This window comes from Glycine soja, chromosome 3 (assembly GCF_004193775.1).
Source record: "Glycine soja cultivar W05 chromosome 3, ASM419377v2, whole genome shotgun sequence".
Lineage (NCBI taxonomy): Eukaryota > Viridiplantae > Streptophyta > Magnoliopsida > Fabales > Fabaceae > Glycine > Glycine soja.
In genome coordinates, this window is record NC_041004.1 from 25,901,400 (window position 1) to 25,922,686 (window position 21,287).

Here is a 21,287-nt window from a genome sequence, read left to right on the forward strand (position 1 = left end):
ATGGTTTAAGCTACTTTCCTTGATATATATCTTATGCCTAACTTCATCTAATTGTACAGGTTACATTTTATTCTTCTCTTTGGACAACTGCATGCCTTGTAAAAGACAACTGATGAGGGCATTTTGCATCATTCTCTTATCATGCAATCAGTAACTTTTGCTGCATACACCTTTGTACAGTCACTGCATGTTATTGTCACTTGGGGACCAATGAACTGTTCTTTATTTGCTAGAGGACAAGCAAAACTGTAAATTTGGGGGAGTTGTTAGTCGATGAATACGACTAACTTTTGTGTATAAAACCTGTGTAAATTGTATCAAACTCCTCTAATTTATGGTTATTTTGTAGTGTTATAATTACATTTTGTTAAAGATAGGTAATAAATACTTAGTACTTCCATTTTGTGTGTTTAATAATCATTTTATCTCAATTTCAGGTTAATTAGGCAAGTTTTGAAGTGTTGATTTTCACCCTCTCGCTAAGCCAATCTACTGGCTTAGCAAGCCATCCACTGAGCGCAACATTCCTTGGCTAAGCGTGAGGAAGAATCTGGAAGAAGCATCAGCTGTGCTTGTTCGCTGAGCGAAGGGCCATCCCGCTAAGTGCACCGCTTAAGTCCATCTGCTGAGCGAGAAAAGCCGCGCTAAGCCGAAATTCACTAATGTGCGCTAAGCAGTTCAGAATTGTGCTAAGCGCACGAGCACGAACAAAGCCACCTATTTAAGCCTTAAATCAGATTTTTGAGGGAGTTTGGCCTTTTCTTGAAGCTTCTGCATGTCTAGAGAGTTCTAGAGAGAGAAAGGTCCAAGTTCCAGAGAGTTTGAGAGATTTTGTTGTCTGAAGATCAGTAGAGACCAGAGCTTGAAGAGGAAGCCGTCCTGAGAGCTTGAGAGAGTTTGTGAGTGATTGTGAGGTCCTAGAGGTGGAGAAGACAACCCCACTACTTGTATTTTTGGAATCTTTCATCTTTCTCTTCTCTTTGTTGTAAAGGAAGCTTCCTAGTTATGGAAAGCTAAATCCTCTGTTGGATCTTCCTTGTAGGTACTTGATGTAAATACCTGTATATTTATTTAATGATGTTTTGTGTGTTCACTGTGCTATCAGAACTTCATTCTACCATGCTTTTGCCTTGATCACGTAGATGCATGTGTTTTTAGGATCGTTCAATAGTGGAAACTGGTATGATTCTTAGAACTTGATAGGACAGGGCTAGTTTGTTGTACTATCACGAGGGATCGGGGTACAATAACCTAGTTGTTGTATGTTTGTGTTAATGCGGTCCTTGCCGAGTTTAGTACAACAAGAGGAATCTGCGGTCGATGCTTGATCAGGATTAGGCTAGACTATCATGAGGAATCGGGGTTTAGCATTTCAGGAGACACCATAGAACGCATAAGCATTGTTAAGTAGAGAATATCCTTTTAACATCAGGCACCTATTAGGAAGACCAACGTGTCTTCTATTTGTCTTTACGCATCATTACTCACGTGATTTTCCTTTTTCATAGTTAGTTTACATACCTGTTCATAGTAAACACATAACTTTTTATACTAGACACCTATTCACTGAAGTAGCTTTACCAAGTAACACAAGTTCCCCGAGAGTTCGATACTCGGTTCTTACCATTTTATACTACTTGTGTGATCCGGTTCACTTGCCGAAAGCGAACAAAAGTGCCTATCATAGTGTAGCAAGCTCAACCAATAATTAGGCTAATTCCACCCAATCACTTTCACATATCTATGTAATTCATGTATTTTTCATTCAAAACAAGGTATAGATTCCTAAGCCCAACTCATGCTCTTGGCATTTTGATCTAACAACCTAAGTTGCTGACAGATTCTAAATGATGGTTGTACATGCATAAACTCATTTCACACTTAAATTCCAAAATAAAGCATGAAATGGTCATTAAGACATTTTACCGAACGGTTGGTGGGCGCATGTTTAAGCATGTAAAAATGAGGAATGGAGAACAACATGACATGCCAACCTACAATAGGATCAAGGATAGGCCTAGGGCCATCCATTGCAGACCCTAATCAAGCATTCAAGTCATGGATTCACAAATAATTTATCTCACAAACATTGCAAAAACATAACAAATAAAGCACCAAGATACCACAAGGAAAAGGTAAAATTGAATGGAGATGGTGCTTACTTGTGTGGGATGAAAGAAAATGCAAAAAATGAAATCAAAAGGGCACAAAGGAAGCTTGGGGGCCAGTGCCAATGGTGGCTCCCGTAAGCTTGTTGAAGGTTTTGAGTTTTGGGGAAGAAATCGGTTGAAAATGGCTTCACCCCTCCCTTTTTTATGTTTTCTCATCAAACCATGCTCGCCTAGGCAAGCTATTTTATTTTTTTTTTGCAAAAATATCCTTTTCAAAGTTATGTTATTCATTGTTATATTTTCTCTCTAAAAATCCTATAATTGCATATAAACTTAGGCGAATTCAGGATATAGTTCAAGAAAATAGACAAGTATGAAACAAGAAATTTAAAAAACAAAGTTAGAGATACTAGGCTGCCTCCGAGGAGTGCTTCTTTAATGTCTTTAGCCAGACGTGGGGTGTTGATGGATCGATCATGGGCCTAGCACCTGTTCATACCTGCCCCTAAGCTTGGACAACGAAAGTGTCATCATGCAACAAATGTGAAACAATACTACAAGATGCTTGCATTACCTTTCCCTTGCCCCTAGTACTTACCCAAATTGGTGTAGTGCTGACCATCACTCAAATGATTCTTTATTCATCTTCCGATTTGTAGGATCACGGATGACAAGATGCAAATGCATGCATGTTCATGATCGAACATTAAATGTAACGATTAAACATGTGTTATCGTGTTCAATTTTACTTAAACGCTTATGAGACCCCGTTGATCGAGCCAAATGGCTCCGGATTTAGTGAGCAAGATCGAGAGTGTATCTTCTTAAAGATAATAAAAAGTAAAGGACACAACACTAGAGGTAGAGATGCAAATCATTAACCCATATTTATTAATGATGCGATTATGGTTTACAAAATATTTCAAGACTTGGAGGATCCAATGAGTCCTTGAGGACTGCCATACGTTGAGCCTTCTAATTACCCCAGGCGTTATAAGTAATGCTGCTTGACGATATCGGAGTTCGCCGGCGAAGGTTGTGATCCATGTTTGTAAGCAACAATGCTCCTCCCAAAAAAACCTTCTTCACAACAAATGGTCCTTCATAATTCGGGGCCCATTTCCCTTTGTGGTCCTTTTGAGCCTGCAATACTTTCTTTAGGACAAGATCCCCCTCACTAAACTTGCGCGGTCGCACCCTCTTGTCAAAAGCATTCTTCACTCTACTTTGATACAGTCGCCCATGACTCATGGCGGTGAATCTCTTACCCTCAATAAGATTCAACTGATCAAAGTGAGCTTGGGCCCATTGTGATTCTTCCAACCATGACTCGGCTAGGATTCTCAAAGAAGGAACCTCCACCTCAAACAGGAGCACAACCTTCATCCTGTACACCAAAGAGAAAGGGGTTGCCCCAGTAGATGTGTGCACTGAAGTTCGATAACCATGCAATGCAAAAGGGAGCATCTCGTGCCAATCCTTGTATGACACGGTTATCTTCAGAACTATCTTCTTTATATTTTTATTGGCAGCCTCAATGATCGAGGCCGTACCCGAATCAAATAAACATGAAAATGCAGTAACTAGGAAGTGATCCTAGGTCGTTTCCCAACGAGCAATGACAAACCAAATGTTCATAATATACTTGCAGTAACAGTAACGATTGAGGGGGGTTTGGTTGTTTGGTAATTAAAGAGCAGAACAAGTAAACTGGAATACGAAACTACTAATATTAAAAATGGGTTGTTTTCTCTGATTCAGAAGCCATTCTCTTATCCTGGGTTATGGAAAATTCGTCCCTAACAGTCAACCACTTAATCCAACCCTATTTCAATTTACTAAGCGAAAATCAACTTAGGGTTTTCAATACGTGATTAGGCACCACATACACCAGTTAGCCCTTCGTCCATTAAGCATGAACGCAAGTTAGGCTCAAAGGCAATTAATCGAACACGAAGCGTGCACTGATTAATGTTCACGAAATTGGGATAACTGGTGAAGGGAAAACTTCCAGGAAACCACATTACAAGCGAAACCTCAAAGAGAGTTGGGCTTCGTCCTCAAAAGGAAACAACACCAGAAAATCTAGCCTTCCATGGATTCAAACAGAAAATGCAAATGAAACATGAAACAGAAACGTAAATGAACAAAAACGTAAATGAACAGAAACGTAAATGAAAATAGAAGAAGCAAGAACGAAACTGTAATTAAAAGCAGAAAACGTAAAATTGCATTACGTGAACTGTAGCATCAAGCAGAAAAATGAAAACCCTAAAACAAAAGCTCTGAATAATGAATAGCATAACAGAATGCCCTGCACGAATCCCAAGGCAGCTATTTAAAAGAGTCACTCAAAGTCACTGGGCCCTATTACAATACTCTGGCCCAAAACGAAATAAACACTGAACAACATAAAATAAAATTGCGAAATTTCCTAATTAGAAATTAACTAAGGTAAGCGCTGCTTTATTTGCCCTCTTCAAGTCCATAACCAAAATCCGGATTAAGCCCAATGTTTCATTAATTCCTGAAATTAGATTAAAAACATCAAATTAGCTAAATGAGCCCAAATAATAAAACTGCATGATTAATTGACAATTAAGACCAATCAGTAATTAAAATGGTGCAAAAAGGGTTTAGAAAATAGAAGAAAATGATGGCACATCACTCAACCGCCCCATTCATCTTAGGCCTGTAAGGCATGGAATTATGATGTTGGATTTTGAAATCCTCACACATCTCCTTCATCATCTTGTTGTTCAGATTGGTGGCATTATCAGTGATAATTTTCCTGGGCAACCCATACCAGCAAATTATCTCCTTTTTGATGAATCTAATTTCCACACTCCTAGTCACACTAGCATATGAAGCTACTTCAACCCATTTGGTGAAGTATTCAATGGCGACTAAGATGAAGCGATGTTCATTTGAAGCCTTAGGCTCAATGGCTTCGATCACATCTATGCCCCACGTGGAGAATGGCCACGATGCTGCCAAGACATTCAAAGGTATGGGTGAAGCATTGACATTATCAGTAAAGGCATGGCACTTATGGCACTTCCTCACATGGATGCAACAATCGCTTTTCATAGTGAGCCAGTAATACCCCGCTCTCAGGATTTTCTGGGCCATGGCATGTCCATTGGCATGCATTCCAAAGGATCCCTCGTGTACCTCTACCAGCATTTGCTCATCTTCTCTGGCATCCACACATCGAAGCAGTACCATGTCATGGTTCCTCTTGTATAAGATATTCCCACTTAGGAAGAAGCCAGTCGCCAACCTTCGCAACATCCTTTTATCGTTGTCAGAGGCCTCATGCGGGTATTCCTTGTCTTCGATGTATCGTTTGATATTGAAGTACCAAGGCTTACCATCCTACTCTTCTTCTATTAAGCAGCAATGTCCAGGCTTGCGACGACACTTGAATTCGATGTACGACAAATCTCCATGCGGGCTTAGCTGGAACATGGATGCTAGTGTGGCAAGGGCGTCGACCATCTAATTTTCCTCTCTAGGAATATGATGAAAAGATATGTCATCAAAGAATTCTATCAACTTCCTGATGTAAGCCTAGTAAGGCACCAATTTATGGTCTTTGGTCTCCCATTCACCCTTCAACTGTTGAATTACCAAGGCTGAGTCCCTGTTGTCATACCCTAATTTCGTCCGGTGACCATTGTTTGTCGGCATGCGACCTTCGTTTAACCACCTCAAAATGTTTAACACCCATCGTTGTGGAATCCATAAAGTTCCGAGATATTTCGGGAAGAAACTGGTCAAAAACAAGAAAACGGGAGTGTATTTAGCAACGTGGGGTGTGTGTAAATAAACTGTTACACTCTAATTTTATCCGAGGACCATTGTTGATCACTTTGGAAGGCTTAACACTCACTGCGGTGGAATCCGTAAAGTTTCGTGAGATTTTGGAAAGAAAACAGCCAAAAACACAAAAATGGGGGGTGAACTTATCAAGATAGGGGTGTAAATAGAAATTCGAATCTAGGCCCTTTCGAAACATTTTGGAAGTTGGGTTGCTTAAGGAGGAAGCAACTGGGCGGCAAGCTCCTCCACATTGTTGAAAAATGGTTTCCGGGGCTTCCGTAAAATTTCCAAAAACCTTGGGTAAGCATATTTCACTTAACATTGGTGAAAGGGAAGAGAAAAAAAGATGAAAATCAAATCCAAAACACTTCCATAAGGCTTCCGAAACTTTTCCGTAAAGTACGAAAAGGGGGGTGAACTTAGTAATTAGGATGCGCTTAGAAATCTTCCTCAAGAAACCTTTGGGCGGCAAGCACCTCCCTTTTTCCCTATAAATAGGGGAGGGGGGCTGTTTCAAAATGTTGATGACCCCTAAGCTATGCATTTCGACTATTTTGGGCAAAAAACACATTTTCTTGAAGAAAAATCGAGTCGAAGTGCTTCTGTAACACTTCCGTAAGCGATTCTGTGGAAATTCTTCATCGTTCTTCTGTCTTCAACCGGTAAGTTCCCAAAATTGAATCTTTCAATTCATTATATGCACCCTTAGTGGTCCCTACTTGTTTTGTGTACTTTCACTTTAATTTCGCTTACTTTCAGTTTTCTTTTCTTCCGCTTTAACGAGCTTTTAACCGTTTATTCAAGCAATTTTCTCACCTAATAAATGATAAAATGAATTTCATCCGATCATTTGTGTTGTAATCTCGTTTAATCAGCGTTAAAACAAAATCTAACCGATCGTTCATGTGATAACCTCGGTTAAACCAAAAAAAGCAAAATAATAATAAAATAATCAAAATATCTTGAAAAAATAATAATAAAATAATCAAAATATCTTTGAATAAAATAAATCAATCGGACATTTTTTCTTTGGAAGTTTCCTTGAATGAATTGACTAATAACCAAAGTGAAACTAAGGCTGAAATCAACTCACAAATCAAGCTTTGTCCGTAAATGTCACTTAAAACCATTTTAAGGTCCAACGCCTTAAACGATCCTCTATGCTTTCATCGGTTAACATGGATCGTTCAAAAGCATAAAATCAATCCATAACTTTACCTCTTTTGTAAGAACTACGTAGATCTGATTTCCTCATCGCAATTGAAGATACGTAGGAGCAAAAGCCCCGCTTTTGTCGACCACCCCAAGAGATCGTTAATGGTCCAACGCATTAATGTTTCTCTCCTTTCAAAATCAGAAGATCGTTTAATGGTCCAACGCCTTAAATGACCTTTTGTTCGGTTAAAATATATCTTGTGAAAAAAGATAAAAACAACTTAACCAACGTTTAGTTCTCAAAGACCTACGTAGGTCTGATTTCCTCATCGCAATTGAGGATACGCAGGAGCGAGGGAAACACCCTTGTCGACCACAAAAAGATAAAAAATACAAAAAGGCATAAAAAGACATAAAAACATAAAAAAGGGAAAATAAAACAAATCGAAGACATGATATTGCACACTTGGTTAAAGGCTGTCGTCCCTTGTGACGGACGCATGGGGTGCTAACACCTTCCCCGTGCGTAAAAGCAACTCCCGAACCTTTCACGATTAAAGTTCATAGACCACACCTTTCCGGTTTTTCTGACGTTTTCCTCGAATAAACGTTGGTGGCGACTCCGCGCATTTTCCTCCCATGGAAGACGCACCTGTGAGTCTCGCGTTGTCCTCCCGCTGAAAGGTAGGTTGCGACACCCATATACCTTGAGCAACTTGACCTTGAAGTCGATTGCTACTTGGATCCCAACCTTGAAGCCTAGTTAGAGACCTTGAAGTCTCCTCATACTCTGGTATGTTGTTCGTGCAATCGAAACCCAACCTAGCCATGAAAGTTATATATTGTTCGTCTGGGGAAACCAAAACTGCCCTAACTCCATGGCCTAGTGCATTATACGCACCATCAAACCACACAATCCATTTGTCCCTGCCTTCATCCTCTACTTCCTCATCAAACAAGGTCATGATGTCCTCATCAGGGAATTATGGATGCATATGCTGATAGTTGTTGATGGGTTGTTGAGCCAGGCAATCTGCTAAGGCACTCCCCTTTATCGCCTTTTGAGTGACATAAACGATATCAAACTCCGACAACAGAACTTGCCACTGAGTGATTTGTCCAGTGAGAGCGGGCTTTCAAAGATGTACTTGACTAGATCCATTTTGGATACCAACTAAGTGGTGTAATTCAACATGTACTGCCTTAAACGGTGAGCCACCCACACCAAGGCACAACACGTCCTTTCTAGCAAAGATTAGTTCATCTCGCATGTCGTGAACTTCTTGCTCAAGTAATAGACAACCCGTTCCCTTTTTCTGGAGTTGTCATGCTATCCCAGTACACACCCCATTGACTCATCTAACACAGTCATATACAAGACAAGGGGCCTTCCGGGCACCAGGGAAACGAGCGCAGAAGGATTCATGAAGCACCGTTTGATCCTTTCAAACGCTACTTGACAATCATCATCCCATTGGATGGACTGATTCTTACGCAATAACTTGAAAAAAGGCTCACAAGTGGCGGTTAGCTGTGATATGAACCTTGCTATGTAGTTCAATCATCCCAAAAAACCTCAGACTTGCTTCTCGGTGTGTGGCTCAGGCATTTCAAGGATGACCTTTACCTTATCTCGGTCTACCTCTATTTCTTTCTGACTCATGATAAAACCGTGAAACTTTTTGGATTTGACCCCGAAAGTACACTTTGTGGGATTCAGCCTTAATCGATATTTATGCAGCCGCTTGAACAACTTTTGCAAGTTGACAAGGTGTTACTCCTCGGTCTTTGATTTAGCAATCATGTCATTCACGTAGACTTCAATCTCTTTATGCATCATGTCATGGAATAATGCCACCATAGCCTGCTGGTAAGTAGCCCCAGCGTTCTTGAGCCCAAAGGACATCACCTTGTAGCAGAAAGTTCCCCATAGGGTGATGAAGGTTGTCTTTGCCATATCCTCTGGTGCCATCTTTATTTGATTATAGCCCGAGAACCCATCTGTTAGTCGGTCAATACGACTAATTTTTGTGTAAGAAACTGTTGTAAATTGTATATGACTCCTCCCATTTATAGTTGATTTTGGTAGTATTGTAATTACTTTTTGTTAATTTAAGTAATAGGTACTCAGTATCCCAATTTTGTGTATTTGATGATCATTCCTTTTCAATTTCAGATAAAATGGGCAAGATTGGTGAAGTGCAGAATTTATGAACTCGCTGAGCCACGCCACACGCTGGGCGAGCCATCCGCTAAGCGCACAGAAGAATCTGGAAGAAGGATGAGTTGTACAAAGGCGTTAAGCGAGTGTCAACTCGCTAAGCGCACCGCCTTTAACCCTTTGGCTAAGCAATAAGACTGGCGTTAAGCCAGAAGTCACTTTCGCGTGCTAAACGAGCTCATCTTCCACTAAGCGCGCGCCTCCCGACAGGATTGCCTATTTAAAATTGAAATCTCGATTTTGGAAGGGTTGTTGAGTTTTTTGAGAGTTTTTGGCTGTGGAGAGACTGAGAGAGAGCTGAGCTTGATGAGGAAGCCATCTTGTGGAGCTTTGGATGAGATTTTGAGAGATTGTGAGGTTTTTAGAGGTGGAGGAGACATCCCCACTACATGTATTTCTTCTATCTTTCATCTTCTCTTCTCATTGTTGTAAAGGAAGCTTCCCTGCTATGGAGAGCTGAATTCTCAGTTGGTTCTTCCTATGGGGTACTTGATGTAAATATTTTCATATCTATCTAATGATGTTTTATGTGTTCATTATGCTATCAGTACTTAATTCTAGTGTGTCTTTGCCTTGATCACACAACTGCATGCTTAGTTAGGGTCACTCAACATTGGGAAATGGTTTGATCCTTAGAACCTGATAGGATAGGGCTAGCTTATCGTATTTTCATGAGACATCGGGGTATGCTAACCTAGTTTTTGTTATGTTATGTCTTAATGTGGTTTTGGTTAAGTTTAGTCCAACAAGAGACATCTAAGGATGACGCTTGATTAGGATTAGACTAAACATGCACGAGACATCAGGGTTTAGTAGTCCAGGAGACAACATAGAACACATGAACATTGTTAGGTAGACAATATCCTTAATAACATCAGTCACCCAATAGGAAGACCAACACGTTGTCTATCTGTCTTCACATGCCACTACTCACGTGATTTGCTTTTGAATAGTTTAGTTTACATATTTGTCAATGCCACACACCAAACATTCATCCCAAGACACTTATTTACTGAACCACAGCTTTACCAAGTAAAACAAGTTCCCTGAGAGTTTGATAGTCGGTATTCACTTACCATTTTATACTACTTGCGCGATACGGTGCACTTTCCAGGCGTTGAACACCATCCATGAAAGAAAACAGGGCAAAATTGGTCGTGTTATCTACAAGGATATCAATGTGCGGCAAAGGAAAGTTATCCTTTGGACTGGTTCGGTTTAGATCCCGATAGTCCATGAACATTCGCACCTTTCCATCCTTTTTAGGGACTTGCATGATGTTGGCAACCCATTCCGGGTACCGAGCAATGACCAAGAACCCAGTAGAAGTTCGTACCGAGGTTCTGTATCCGTGTAGGGCGAAAGGCAACATCTCATGCCAATCTTTGTATGACATTGTCATTTTTTGAACAATCTTCTTAATATTCTTATTTGCAGCCTCTACAGCTCCATTCATCTTTGGTCGATAAGGGGTAGAGTTATGATGCTGGATCTTGAAGTCTTCGCACATCTCCTGCATCATCTTATTGTTCAGATTGGTTCCATTGTCAGTAATGATCTTCCTGGGGAGTCCGTATTGACAAATCAACTCCTTCTTTATGAATCTAACTACCACATTCCTTGTGACATTAGTATAAGAAGCTGCTTCGACCCATTTGGTGAAGTAATCTATCGCCACAAGAATGAAGCGGTGACCATTCGACGCTTTGGGTTCGATGGCCCCAATGACGTCTATTCCCCATATGGAAAAAGGCCAAGGGGCGGACATAACATTCAAAGGATGTGGCGGAACATTGACATTGTCCGTGTATGCCTGACATTTATGACATTTCCTGACATGAGCGCAGCAATCGCTTTCCATGGTGAGCCAATAATAGCCGGCCCTAAGGATTTTTCTGGCCATAGCATGCCCATTGGCATGTGTCCCAAAGGAACCCTCGTGGATCTCCTCAATCATGAAGTTCACCTCTTTGGCATCTATGCATCGTAAGAGGGTCATGTCGTGGTTTTGTTTGTACAGGATGGTACCACTTACAAAGAAACCAGTAGCCAATCTCCTCAACGTCCTTTTGTCATTGTCAGAAATCCCTGGTGGGTATTCTTTGTTCTCGACATACTGCTTGATGTCGAAATACCACGGTTTCCCATCCCGCTCTTCCTCTATTGCATAACAATATGCCGGCCTGCCTTGAGATTTGAATTCGATGTATGGCAGATCCCCGTGTGGGGCAAGTTGAAACATGGATGCCAGGGTGGCTAACGCATCAGCCATTTGATTCTCTTCCCGAGGTATGTGGTGGAAGGAAATGTCGTCAAAGTACTTGGCTAACCTCAAGATGTGAGTTTGATAGGGTATCAACTTCGAATCCCTAGTTTCCCATTCTCCTTTCAACTGGCGTATCACCAAAGCTGAGTCTCCATACACCTTGAGTAGTTTTACATCAAAATCAATGGCCGTCTGAACCCCGAGGGCGTATGCTTCGTACTCGGCCATATTGTTGGTACAAACAAAACCTAGCCTAGCCGTGAAAGGAATACACTGATCATCCGGGGATACAAGGACCGCCCCTACTCCGTGGCCCAAAGCATTGGATGCCCCATCGAAGCAAACAATCCATTTGTTTATGTCTTCGTGCATCCGCTTCTCTTCAAACAGGGCCATGATATCTTCATCTGGGAACTCGGGGTGCATCGGTCGATAATCCTGGAGGGGTTGCTGGGCCAAATAGTCCGCTAAGGCACTTCCTTTTACCGCTTTTTGGGTGACGTAAACGATATCAAATTCAGATAATAGTACCTGCCACCTAGTGATTCATCCCGTGAGGGCCGGTTTTTCAAAGATGTATTTCACGGGATCCATTTTGGAAATAAGCCACGTGGTATGGCTGAGCATATACTGCCTAAGCCAATGTGATGCCCACACCAGAGCACAACACGTCCTTTCCAGCATTGAGTAATTCATCTCACATGCGGTAAACTTCTTGCTCAGATAGTAGATGGCTTGCTCCTTTTTCCCAGAATCATCATGCTGACCCAACACGCACCCCATAGACTCGTCCAACACGGTCATGTACAGGAAAAAAGGTCTTCCTGTTACAGGTGGCATGAGCACCGGGGGATTTGCGAGACTCTGTTTGATCATCTCGCAGGCCTCTTGGCAGTCACTGTTCCACAGGACCGCCTGGTTCTTACGTAATAGCTTAAAAATGGGCTCACAGGTAGGGGTGAGTTGTGAGATAAATCTCGCGATATAATTCAACCTGCCCAAAAACCCCCGAACCTGCTTCTCCGTGCGTGGTTCCGGCATTTCAAGGATGGCCTTCACTTTCTCGGGATCTATCTCTATCCCTTTCTGACTTACGATAAATCCTAGCAACTTCCCCGACTTCACCCCAAAGGTGCATTTGGTTGGGTTAAGTTTTAATTGGTATTTCCGCAACCTTCCAAACAGCTTACGCAGATTGACAAGGTGTTCGTCCTCAGTCCGAGACTTGGCAATCATGTCATCTACGTAGACCTCTATTTCCTTATGCATCATATCATGGAACAATGCCACCATGGCACGTTGATAGGTTGCCACAACATTTTTCAGCCCGAAGGCCATCACTTTATAGCAGAATGTCCCCCATAGGGTGACAAAAGTGGTCTTCTCTACATCTTCGGGTGCCATCTTTATTTGATTATACCCCGAGAAACCATCCATAAATGAGAAAAGGGCGAATTTGGTTGTATTATCTACCAATATATCAATGTGTGGTAGGGGAAAATTGTCTTTAGGACTGGCTCGGTTCAATTCCCGGTAGTCTACACACATTCGAACCTTGCCGTCCTTTTTCGGGACTTGGACAATGTTGGCCACCCACTCCGGGTACCGCACCACAGCTAAGAAACCTGCATCAAACTGCTTCCTTACTTCTTCTTTAATTTTTAAGGACATTTCGGGTTTCATTCTTCGTAACTTTGCTTAACCGGGGAAGACCCAGGATTCAAAGGCAACTTATGCTGCACAATGTCGGAATCCAGACCGGGCATGTCTTGATATGACCACGCAAAGACATCTTGATACTCTTGAAGAAGGGTTATTAAGCCTTGACGGATAGGCGCGGTCATACCGGTTCCTACCTTCACTTCTTTCTTTTCCTCCGTGGTCTCCAAGTTTACCAATTCGGTTTCTTCTTGGTGAGGCTTCATTTCACGTTCTTCCTGAGTGACCAACCTCTCCAACTCTGGTGACAGGACGTCCTCTTCCTCTTCTTCATTTATCGTTTGACTTATATCTCGATCGAAATCGATTGTCAAACCCTCGTTGTTAGGATCCTCAAAGAATCGACCCTCATATCTATACCAAACAAGACAAAAGAAACAAAAAACATGCAAAATGATATGAGAAAGGGTGGTACTGTAAGAACAAATGAAACAAGATCTCTTTGTTTATTTAATGAGGTAGGTTTCACAAAACAAAAAAGAAAGGAAATCTATAGGCTCTAATTACATTGAATCGGCGGTATAGACTTCTGACTGGCTTATCACGCGCCAGTTCCCCACTTGGAAATCGGGGTGGCATGGTTGAACAAAACTTGGTGGGTCTTGAGGGAACTCCTCCTTTATTGTGGCCACCTCCTCCTCGGACACCATTCCAGCGCTGGTGAAACACTGGCTAATACGGCCAGGCCGTACCCTATCCGCCCGAAATCTTGACGGCACATTCCTCCTCCCCGGCATCCCGAGTTCATACCCTAATCCATACTTGTATGGATTTCCCTTGATATTGACCACGTCGGCATTCCCGAGGCAGTCTTTGCCTAGACCCATTCCGGGCTCAAATCCGTTCCTGAGCATAACACGCGCCACCATTATGGCCGCGTTGGAGAGAGAAGGTAGCGACGGACTTGGTTCCACCGAGGCGCAGCTCACCACCTCAAAGGATTGGAAAGCCATTTCCAATGATTCTTTCGCCGCTTCTACGTACGGTGCGGAGGAGGGGCAGCTCACTAACATATCCTCTTCACCCGACACTATCACTAAAAGTCCACCCACTGCAAACTTCAATTTCTGGTGAAGCGTTGAAGGGACCACTCCCAGGGCATGAATCCAAGGTCTTCCCAAGAGGCAGCTATAGGCGGGATTTATATCCATTACTTGAAACACCACATTGCAAGTGTGGGGGCCTATCTGAATGGGAATGTCGATTTCCCCCATCACTTCCCGCCGAGTACCGTCAAAGGCTCGCACCACCATCGAACTCGGTTTTAAACGTGACACACTAAAAGGAAGCTTTTCCAAAGTGGTCTTCGGCATTACATTTAAACTCGATCCATTGTCAATAAGTACCTTTGTGACAACGTGGTCCATACATCTCACCGACACATGTAGAGCCTTGTTGTGTCCTCTCCCCTCAACGAGAATCTCTTCTTCCACAAACGCGATGTAGTTGTTGGTGGTTATCATACCCAAATTTCGTCCGGGGACCTTTGCTTGATGACATGCGACTTTTGTTTGGTCCTTGTAAGGTGCTTGGCACCCATCATTAGGCAATTTGTGAAATTCCGAGACATGCCGGAAAACAAAAGAAAATATTGATGCACAATTAGTGAGGTTCCGTAACATTCCGTAAGTCAAAAAGGGGATGATTATGTAATCCACAAGGTTCCGTAACATTACGGAAAGAAAACAAGTATCGTTACGAAATTCGTAAGTTTCCGTAACTTTACGAAAAAAGAATCACCAAAAAAAAGGGCAGGGGGGTGTACTTAGTAAAAATGGGGGTGCAAATAGCAACCAGGCCCACTTGGGCCCTCCAGACGATTCCTCCAGAAGGTTGTTGCTTCTGGAGGAAGCAACCCTGCTCGCCTGGGCGAGCTGGGTGGCAAGCATCTCCCCTATTTTGCTATAAATAGGGGAGGAAGTGAAGAAGAAAAGGGTTCAGCCCCTTAGGCACTTCTCTCTCTTTCGAATTTGCTTGGAAAAATTGTTTCCGTGAAGAAAATCTAAGTCGAGGTGCTTCCAAAACGTTTCCGTAAGGAATTTTCGCGAAGGTTTCGACCGTTCTTCATTCGTTCTTCATCGTTATTTGATCTTCAACGGGTAAGTACCTCGAACCAAGCTTTTCGATTCATTCTATGTACCCATGGTGGTCCACATTGTGTTTCGTGTATTTTTATTCTCGTTTTATTTACTTTTTATACCCCCTTTTGACGTGCTTAAGCCATTTTATTTAAGTCATTTCTCGCTTAAACTAAAAATAAAATAAATTTCCACCGATCGTTTGAATTGTATTATCCGTTAATTTCGGTTAAAATGAATTCCGACCGTTCAGTCGTGCCGTAACCATGTTGGAAATCAAAAAGAGGTAAAATAATAATAAAAAAATACCTTTTAGTAAAATAAAGCAAAAAATCAATCGGACGTTTTCTCTTTGGGATTTCTCATTCTTAATCGAATTGACTAATAACTAAAGTGAAACTAAGGCTAAAACCAACTCGCCTAGTCAAACTCGTCCATAAAAATAGGTTTTTGAAGTTTATCATTTCAATTTCTTACTAAGTAAAATGGATCATTTTCAAGGTCCAGCGCCTTAAAATGATCACCTTTTAAGTAAAAAAGAATCACTTGATAAAAAAGAACTACGTAGGTCTGATTTCCTCATCGCAATTGAGGAATACGTAGGAGCAAAGGGAAACACCCTTGTCGACCACAAAAAGAGAAAAATATAAAAAAGGGTATAAAGGATATAAAGACATAAAAGGGAACATAAAAAATCAAAGTCATGTTTGCACATTCGATTGAAGGCTGCCGTCCCTTGGGACGGACGTGTGGGGTGCTAATACCTTTCCCGTGCGTAAATACAACTCCCGAACCTTTCACTTAAAAGTTCGTAGATCGTGTCTTTTCCGGTTTTGCCGACGTTTTCCTCAAATAAACGTTGGTGACGACTCCGCGCGTATTCCTTTCGTGGAACACGCATCCCGCGAGTCACGCGTCGCCCTCCCACCGTAGGGTAGGTTGCGACAGTTGGCGACTCCACTGGGGACAGTTTTTAGAGAGTTAGGCCATTTAATCTTGTGCAATGCTTTACCATGACTTACTCCTTTGTTGGTTTCCCTTCATTATGTTCTTATGTATATAAAATCTTTGTTGCTTTTGGTGCGTTTTAAAATGTATGCATGAGGTAAATATTTATTCATTTGATACACACAAACACCAACACTATTTGCACACACTGTGAGTTGAAAAAGGGCCCTATACCCGGGTTCATGGGAGCATAAGGAGTGGAGGTGGATCTGTGATCATGCTAGGTCTACGACTTGCTTGATTACAGTGAACCCTCATCTAGAGTTTTCCTCTTTGAAAACATATTGTTGCTAGTAGTCCCTACTGCTGCCGTATGTTCTTCGAAGGGGATAATATCTCTAGAAACTATCAAGAGAGATATGACTACCTTGGGGGTTATCACTAAATGCTTAGTTAGTTCTCTCCCTTATAGGTCCCTTAAATAGGGGCACGGAGCAAACACGCTGCGTGCCATTTTTCACACTGCCATGCATAAATATCATATACCCTTTTGCTTATGTTCAGTGAATATTGTCATGCTATTGCGCCTTTTGCATATGCATCGCATAGGGGTTCTGTCTTGATCCCCTCTATAGACAAATCAATGGAGGGTCCGGGTCACCGTTTTAAATACATACGTTGGGGCACTTTGCTGCCCCTAGACGTTGTGTCTAAGAAGGAGACAATGTCCCGGGCACCCGCTTTCTTAAATTACATCAGTGTCATATGCATTCCTTCATGCATTCATCCATTCCACCCATGAGATATCGGAGTTTTGATTTGCACCAGCTTTTTGTCTCACTTTAGTAAGCATGGGGACAAATCAAACCGGCAAGAGGTTTTACCGAGTCAAGGTTAAAGGCCTAGATACCACCATCATCAAGGAATTAGGGTGGTTGATGGAACCTCTCCAAATGCAAGCCTTCCGCAAGATTTACGGAAAGATCTTAGAGTTGACCATAGCAGAGATATCCATAGAAGCCATTGCATCACTCACCCAATACTACGACCAGCCTTTGAGATGCTTCACGTTCGGAGACTTCCAATTGGTACCAACCATTGAAGAATTTGAGGAAATTCTAGGATGTCCTCTCGGGGGAAGAAAACCATACCTTTCCTCCGGGTGTCTCCCCTCTTTGAGCAAAATTGCAACTGTGGTCAAGGATTCAGCAAGAGGTTTGGACCGTATAAAATAGACTCGAAACGGCATAGCGGGCCTACCATGGAGGTACCTAGAAGACAAAGCGAGGGGTATGGCCAATCAAGGAGATTGGGTCCCGTTTATGAATGTGTTAGCTTTGCTAATCTTTGGGGTTGTCCTCTTTCCAAACGTAGATGGTTTGGTGGACCTAGCAGCAATCGACGCTTTCCTTGCATACCACCATAGCAAGGAAAGTCCGGTGGTGGCTGTCTTGGCAGATTTATTTGACACATTTAACCGAAGGTGCGAAAAGAGTAGCGCACGGATCATCTGTTGCTTGCCCGCCCTCTGTGTTTGGTTGGTTTCACACCTGTTCCAGCAAGACACGAGGCATCCATGTCCGCTCCAGAACCATCGCTCGTGTACTGAAAAGAGGAGGATAGATTGGGACCAGCTTTTGGCTGGGTAGGAGGTAGAACAATCAATTGGTTCCCCTGATGGAAGGAAGGAAAGGAGGGAGTCCTTTTCTCATGTGGAGGGTACCCAAACATTCCGCTGATAGGAACGAGGGGTTGTATTAACTACAATCCCGTGCTCGCTATAAGACAACTAGGGTACCCCATGAGGGGAGCACCGATGGAAGAAAGCATGTCTCCTTTCCTTGTGAGGGATTTCGGCGCACAAAATTTCGAGGCTATACAAAGAATCCATAAGGCATGGGAAACCCCGTTAAGGAAAGATCAAGAACTTAGGGGCATTCATAATGGCGCCATTGGTGGTTACCATGAATGGCTGAAAGTTCATATACGAGGTTTGGATTGGCTCGCCAAGTTAAAAGTCGTCAGCAAAGAGAGTTTGGAAGCACCGGAAGAGGACGAGGAAGTCCAAGCTCTCAAAAGCGAGTTAGGAAAGGCGAAACTTGCCAAGGAGAAGTTCAAGTTGGCCGCTACACACATCTAGAAGGAGTGTGCCGGATTACGGGAAGAGAATGAAACTACCGCAAGAGCCCTTGAACAAGAGACCAAGAAGGCTCGCAAGGAAGAGTATGGCCGTAACAAATTTCGCGGAGCTCTATGGGGTAGCAACAATGAACTCAAGCTTCGAAGGGAAGAGAGGGACCAGTCGCGAGCACATAGCATGGTTTTGAAAGAGGAGTTAGTTGCCTGTTCAAGGTCCAAAAGAAGCTTGTCTCAGCATTTATGCGAGACGGAGACCAACATGCTAGCTATCATCGCCAAGTACCAAGAAGAGTTAGGTCTAGCCACGGCCCACGAGCATAGGATCGCGGACGAGTATGCCCAAGTATACACGGAAAAAGAGGCTAGAGGAAGGGTGATCGACTCTTTACACCAAGAGGCAACCATGTGGATGGATCAGTTTGCTCTTACCTTGAACGGTAGTCAGGAACTTCCCCGATTGTTAGCCAAGGCCAAGGCAATGGCGAACACCTACTCCACCCCAGAAGAAATTCATGGGCTTCTCGGCTATTGTCAGTGTTAGTGCTTAGCTCTACTGAGCTTTAAAGATTGGCTAAGATTTTGTTAAAACATAAGCACTTAGACAATGAAGGAAAGCTGGAGTTGCTGCACATGATGTCCAACGTTATGTCAAGGAATAAGATCGGGCTGCACAATGCACAAGGCAAGATAAAATGTCAAATGAAGAATTGAAGTTGCAGGATCCACGATGTCGGATACAATGTCCTGACATCCTGCCCGAGAATACTGGAGTTGCTGTACAATGCAAGATAAAAGTCAAGTGCAGAAGTGAAGTTGCAGGATCCACGATGTCGGATACAATGTCCTGACATCCTGCCCGAGAATACTGGAGTTGCTGTACAATGCAAGATAAAAGTCAAGTGCAGAAGTGAAGCTGCAGGATCCACGATGTCGGACACGATGTCCTGACATCCGGCCCGAAAATACTGGACATATAAATCTGTTATATCTTTAACAGATTATTGTGCAGTTAGCAAGAGATTAGAAGATCTATCTTTAGGAACGAATTAAAAGATCATTAAAGTTCGAATTTCAAAGTAGAAGAGTTCGTTCAGGGATTAAAGATTAAAGATTAAAGATTCAAACTAAAAGATCAAAAGTTATCTTTTAGCTCTTTAACTGCAGATTTTTCAGAAGAAGATAGATCTCCTCCAGCATCAAGGAGTTGCAGCCCAGAATCGTACACGGCTATATAATCATGGAGGCTGCACGAGTTCTGTACCAAGTCCGGGATTGAAGAGTTATTTTGTGAGTTTTGGGACTTGAGTCTTTTGTGAGCCACCTTGATGGTACCCTAGCATCAAGTGTTGGACCTATGTGTGTAGAGTTGATCTCTAGTGTGTAGAGTTGATCTCTTTTGTTCAGAGTTGATCTCTGGTGTGTCTTTGACTTAATTGTAAACACGGGAGTGTGAGTGAGAGGGAGTGAGCAGAGGTTCTCATATCTAAGAGTGGCTCTTAGGTAGAGATCGCACGGGTAGTGGTTAGGTGAGAAGGTTGTAAACAGGGGCTGTTAGACCTTGAACTAACACTATTGAGAGTGGATTTCCTCCCTGGCTTGGTAGCCCCCAGATGTAGGTGAGGTTGCACCGAACTGGGTTAACAATTCTCTTGTGTTATTTACTTGTTTAATCTGTTCATACAGACACACATAAACTGCATGTTCTGAAGCGTGATGTCGTGACATCCTGTACGACATCTGTCCCCAGTATCAGAATTTCAATTGGTATCAGAGCAGGCACTCGAAATCACTGAGTGAGATCTAGGGAGATAAATTCTGATGAACATGGAGAAAGAAGGCGGACCAGTGAACAGACCACCAATTCTTGATGGAAGCAACTATGAATATTGGAAAGCAAGAATGGTGGCCTTCCTCAAATCACTGGATAGCAGAACCTGGAAAGCTGTCATCAAAGGCTGGGAACATCCCAAGATGCTGGACACAGAAGGAAAGCCCACTGAAGAATTGAAGCCAGAAGAAGACTGGACTAAAGAAGAAGACGAATTGGCACTTGGAAACTCCAAAGCTTTGAATGCTCTATTCAATGGAGTTGACAAGAATATCTTCAGACTGATCAACACTTGCACAGTGGCCAAGGATGCGTGGGAGATCCTGAAAACCACTCATGAAGGAACCTCCAAGGTAAAGATGTCCAGACTGCAACTATTGGCTACAAAATTCGAAAATCTGAAGATGAAGGAGGAAGAGTGTATTCATGACTTCCACATGAACATTCTTGAAATTGCCAATGCTTGCACTGCCTTGGGAGAGAAGATGACAGATGAAAAGCTGGTGAGAAAGATTCTCAGATCCTTGCCTAAGAGATTTGACATGAAAGTCACTGCAATAGAGGAGGCCCAAGACATTTGCAACATGAGAGTGGATGAACTCATTGGTTCCCTTCAAACCTTTGAGCTAGGACTCTCGGATAGGGCTGAAAAGAAGAGCAAGAACTTGGCTTTCGTGTCCAATGATGAAGGAGAAGAAGATGAGTATGACCTGGACACTGATGAAGGTCTGACTAAGGCAGTTGTGCTCCTTGGAAAGCAGTTCAACGAAGTGCTGAACAGAATGGACAAGAGGCAGAAACCACATGTCCAGAACATCCCTTTCGACATCAGGAAAGGCAGTAAATACCAGAAAGAGTCAGATGTAAAGCCCAGTCACAGCAAAGGAATTCAATGCCATGGGTGTGAAGGCTATGGACACATCATAGCTGAATGTCCCACTCATCTCAAGAAGCAGAGGAAAGGACTTTCTGTATGTCGATCTGATACAGAGAGTGA